Source organism: Rutidosis leptorrhynchoides, chromosome 4 (assembly GCF_046630445.1).
Source record: "Rutidosis leptorrhynchoides isolate AG116_Rl617_1_P2 chromosome 4, CSIRO_AGI_Rlap_v1, whole genome shotgun sequence".
In the NCBI taxonomy this organism is placed as follows: Eukaryota; Viridiplantae; Streptophyta; class Magnoliopsida; order Asterales; family Asteraceae; genus Rutidosis; species Rutidosis leptorrhynchoides.
The window spans coordinates 333,207,431-333,213,430 of NC_092336.1; positions in this window are offsets into that span (position 1 = coordinate 333,207,431).

Sequence of the window (6,000 nt, forward strand, 5' to 3'; positions counted from 1 at the left end):
TTTTGGTTGACGTTTAATTATTTTTAAAATAGGTCTAATATATATATATATGAAGTTTTAAAATAAAAGTTGTTCCAAAATTTGATTAAAAAGATAATAGTTTTGATAAATATTTTTTTTACCTTTTCAATCTAAGTTTTTGTACTCCATACATATAAATTGGAACAGAAAATAAATAATTAATGAACCTTTTTGATCAGGTTTCAAACAGTTAATGATCAGAATAAATAAATGGACTTAATTTAAAAATTGGGGATTTTAGGAACACTCTTATATATTAACTGTTTAGCAATGGACACGATATATATTAGAGCTAAAACTGTCGGTACAAGAGTTTAAAAACCTCGATGGCTTCACTGTAGGAACTTTGATATTTTCGTTTATTACTGTTTGTGTTATTTTGTTCATGGTACTATATCAATATATACATAGATATTGATTTAGAGAATCACACACACAAACATACACTACCACAACCTCTTCTTCTCCTTCTTTCTCCTTGATTCATCTTCGTCCACCTCACAACCAAAGCCACCCTCATCCACGACCTTGAACCACCGTGATCACCAACACAAACCCATCGAACCACCATCACCATGAATATCTTTATCTTGTTTTTGTTTTGTTTCCGTTGTCGAGCAATATGAACGACCACCATCCTATGATCACCACGCCACCACTCCACCCTACAAACCTCCATGAAATCACCACTTTCATCACCTATACACCACCACCTTGATAATCATCGACTCATTTTTTTTTTGCTATTCGTTCCTAGTTCTATTTGAGCAAGATTAAGAAACAATTAAACCCAAACTCACATTCCTTCCTTCCTGCTATCCGATCAACGCAACACGATTACTATTTTCTGTTTCTATCTATTTGATATTTCTGTTTCTAATTGAATCACTTTTGAAGTACAACCACCACTACCATTGAATCACCACCATAACTATGAACACCCTACAACCCGCTACCCAAAACACCCATTGAAACCACCCACATGACCATCCATCAAAACCCACTTTTTGCTACTGTTTTCTTGTCTCCTTTCTATCAGTTTATTTCATTCCTACAAGCAAACACCAACCTCACTATTACAACTACTTGTCAAGTTATTTTTTAAGGAAACCCATTTGCCTTTCTGTCCAGCTGTACGGCCAACAACAATCACGAACAACCTGCAACTTCTTCGTTGTACCTGTTTTCTGTTAATATTCGAACACCAAAACACTCTTAAACAACCCACAAAACCTGCAGTTCATTGCTGCGATAATCTATCTGTTTTATTAATTCAGTCCGTAACCACAAACCACCAACATAACCTCCTGCTGTTTGACTGCTTACTGCAGCTACTGGAAGTGTGTTTTGTTGCTCATCATCAACAAAATCCTCCTATGTTTTGCTATATAAATCGGAGGTTTTGATACAACAGCATAATATATATTTTTTTCTGTTTATGTTCTAGTTCAACCCGGCTATTACCACTTCCATTTCAGTTTCAGCGAACCAATCACAAACATTTCTTTGGTACTGTTTTTGAATGATATATTTATCCCTTTTGTGGCCGACAATCACTAGCCCACAATCCAGTATCGTGTTTAAAGTAAAACATGTGGTTGGATGTTTGAATTCATTTAACCAAATATATATAACTTGGGTCGAGACATGTTAATATCTGTGGGATGTGATTGGTTTTAGTGGGTCACTACCTAAACCAATTTCCTTTTTTAAGCACGTGATTTAGCTTATTGACGAGATACATTGATGTTGATAATGGTAGGCATGATGATCACGGTTTTGATTATATTAATTATTATGATGATGATTCTGTTACATGATGGTGATCGAGATGTTGGTGATGATATATGATGATGATGGTGATGATAGATGAAGAGATTTGATGATGATTTTATGAAGGAAATAAACCGTTATGTATAAGTTAAATAAGTTGAAAAGTGAGTTAATGTAGAAAAACATAAATGGTCGAATGGTTTAGCAGCGGGTGTGTTGAGCGAGAGGACTCTGGTTCGAGTCTCGTCTAGGGCAATTCTTTTTAGAAAAACATTTTTGAAAGGGTATATTCTTTTACCTTCATTTTTTTCCATTATCATTATTATTATTACTATTATTATTGTTATTATTATTATTATTATTTTTTTATTATTAATTATTATTACTAGTACTTAAGATTATAGTTATTATTATTATTATTAATATTACTAATAGGTATTAGTTATCATTTATCCTTATTATTATTATGACTATAGTTATAATTAAGAATATCGTTATTATTATTATTATTATCATTTATATTTAACTACTAATAGATGTATTATCATTATTACAACATAAATACTATGATTAACATTATTATCATTTTGTTATTAAGTAACGTCATTAGGTATTATTAGTGTAATTATTACGTATCAATTTTATAAATATAAGTTATTATGATTAGGATTATGATTAGTATTGTTATTATTAAAAATTAATATAATTATTTCTAAAAGTACCAATAATATTAATCTGTTATTATTTTTATAAAAACTGTTATTAATACTATCATTATCATTATTAGTAGTATTATAATTATTATTAATATCATTTTACTTATTACAATATTATTATAACTATTATTTTGCAAACAAAAGATTATTTATATAAAAATATAATTAATAACCATAACTTAAATATATAAATACTTTTATATAATGAAGTAAATAAGTTATTGATATAAAAATTACATCGCTAATAATAATATACAAATGTGTTCGATTACGATTATACGTTTTAATATATATACAAATGATATAGGTTCGTGAATCCAAGGCCAACGCAGCATTATTCAATGTCATCATATGTATTTTTACTACAAAATACTGTATTGTGAGTTTCATTTGCCTTTTTACCCTTTATATTTTTGGGCTGAGAATACATGCGAAATTTTTATAAATGTTTTACGAAATAGACACAAGTAATCGAAACTACATTGTATAGTTGAATGATCGAAGCCGAATATGCCCCTTTTGCTTGGTAGCCTAAGAATTAGGGAACATCACTAATTTTGAGAATTAGTGCACCCCTAATTGACGCGAATCCTAAAGATAGATCTATTGGGCCCAACAAACCCCATCCGTTGTAGCGGATGCTTTAGTACTTCGAGTTTTTATATCATGTCCGATGAATGTCCCGAAATAATGGGGATATTCTTATATGCATCTTGTTAATGTCAGTTACCAGGTGTTCAATCCATATGAATGATTTTTGTCTCTATGCGTGGGACGTATATTTATGAGAAACGAAAATGAAAATCTTGTGGTCTATTTAAATGATGGAAATGATTATTTATGTTAAACTAATGAACTCACCAACTTTTTGTTTGACACTTTAAAGCATGTTTATTCTCAGGTATGAAAGAAATCTTCCGCTGTGCATTTGCTCATTCTAGAGATATTATTTGGAGTTATTCGTGACATATTTCAAAAGACATTGCTTTCGAGTCATTGAGTTCATCAAGATTATTATTAAGTCAATTATAGATGGATATATTATGAAATGGTATGCATGCCATCAACTTTCGATGTAATGAAAGTTTATCTTTTAAAAACGAATGCAATGTTTGTAAAATGTATAATATAGAGGTCAAGTACCTCGCGATATAACCAAATATAATGTATTCGTCTAAATGGATTAGGATGGGTCGCTACACCTCTAACATCACAAGCCCCGCCAGTTTAAGAATCACTGTGGATATCATTATAAATCAACAACAAGTATGTCATATCAACGAGTTATAAAATATTAACTCATTTCCACTGAAGGATTTATATGTATATCTTATATATATAAATTTTAAACCCTAATAAATATTTCCGTACCAAGCTATTATGTGTGAATCCTAACTACTCGGTTAATTCATATTACTAATATGCAATAATGTACGTCCTTCATCCGCAAGTTAACCATCGATAGCTACAATCTCTGTCTCGATTCAATAAATTCCAATCCATAATAAATCAAGTGTGTTATTCAAATATATGTTTGATTTTACACTTTCATCATCGATGTACTCGAAACTTTTCAAATAACATCATTCGTACCTTGCGAAATTCACAAGAATTTCACGAAAACCAACATCATGCATCAACAAATAACGAAGTATTGATTCATAATTTCAATAGCATTGAAGAAATACTTATGTAATTTCTAAAGTTTTAGGGATTACTCAATTCTAGTTTTAACCGTAAATCAAATGAGTTTAATTTAATATTAACTCATTAAACCTATGTTACATCTAAAGAAAATATACACATATATATATTTTCATAAAGACTGTAATAAAAATTCTTTTGTACAAAATATTAATTGTGAAATTTTTTTTAACGAGAAGGTAATACCCAAGAGATATATAAATTCACAATTAATATGTTACATTCTTCGAATCCGATTCAGCAAATCATACATTTTACTGCCTACTTTCACAATAATATACATTCTTTTATAGATATCAAAACAACCATACTCATTCAAAATCTAATTACATGTTCTGATTTTGAAATCTTAGAATTCAACTAGAGATATAATCAAAATCATCACTCTTAGATCCTTACATCTTTCAAAGCTATACTTGGACTTCAAAATTGTGTTAAAACATCATATGTATATTAACGATTACAATATGTGTTCAAACCCTTCGAAATTCCTGAAGACACTCGAGATGATGATCCAACCACATGTTACCCACAGTTATACACCTGAAAAACTCTCAAAACCAAAGTCATAGTTTAACACGTATCCGTGCAGACCCTTTGGCATTTATTAGCTAAAATGACTTTTTAATTCCTTTCCAAAGTAGACAGTTTTGTCACAGCTCAAACAAGTCAACTTCGACTTTTCAATTGAAACGGTCTTATTATAACCTCGATATATACGTTGCTCTTTCACCAATGTTACTGGAGAACCGTTTATGTTCCACCACATTAGCAATAAACTTACCAACAACTTCGCTGATCTTTGATTTTCAGAAAAATCGTTATGTTCATTGGAACCCTATCATATACTCATCCGCACGTTGCAATAAGAGTTGCCATACCAATTATTGAGAATCAGCAATCAGTATTTTGAAATCTCGCAGCATGTCTACATCAACAGTTATATATACATATAACATCAACCACCAAGATTTACATACTACGAATGTGAAGTTTCTGAAAAACACCTGAACTGCGAACTAATTCTCGAAATGCTGATGAAGAAGCAAAAACTATAAACGACCTTAACAGTAAAAAGTTTGATGATAAAGAGTAGTGTGTTGGCAAAGCTCAGAAAAAGAAAATATTTGGAACTGGAAAACGGATTGAGCAAAGTATGAAGGAGGCTGTGGGCAATTCACAAAGACTGAACCTGCCTTCAAAGAATCCAAATGATTCAGTATCTGCTGAAGTCATTAACGAATACCTTGCTCCTGACTTTAAACCCCTGCGGACAATAGTCTTCATCATCCTCTGTTATTAGAAATTCTAAGATATCATCGTATCTTTCATTATAAATATCCTCCATATTTCTGAAGATATTTCCCTATTATTCTTATCTGAAATCATTTACCTCTTCGCGCTATCTATATTACATCATAAAAGAAACTATCTTAGTTTCTAAATTATGAAACTTTCGAATTTAAAATAGGAATATTTTTGAAGTAGTGTTAGGAATTGAAGCATGAGTTAGTATAATATAATGACACTTGATCAACGTGATTATATTACAATAAGTCATGCTGAGTTTCTAAATGGAATGTGATGATTCAAAGATCATAACGACATCATGTGCCATGTTACACGACTCTTATATTCTAAGTAATCTCTGAACATATCAAGAAAATATTTTTCTTGATGATTCGGTCTTTTTCGGGATATTCTGGTAATTTGACAAATCAAGATCGTGCCATTACAATTCCATTCTTAGAACATTAACTATGTTCAATTCAAAATCCATACCTAC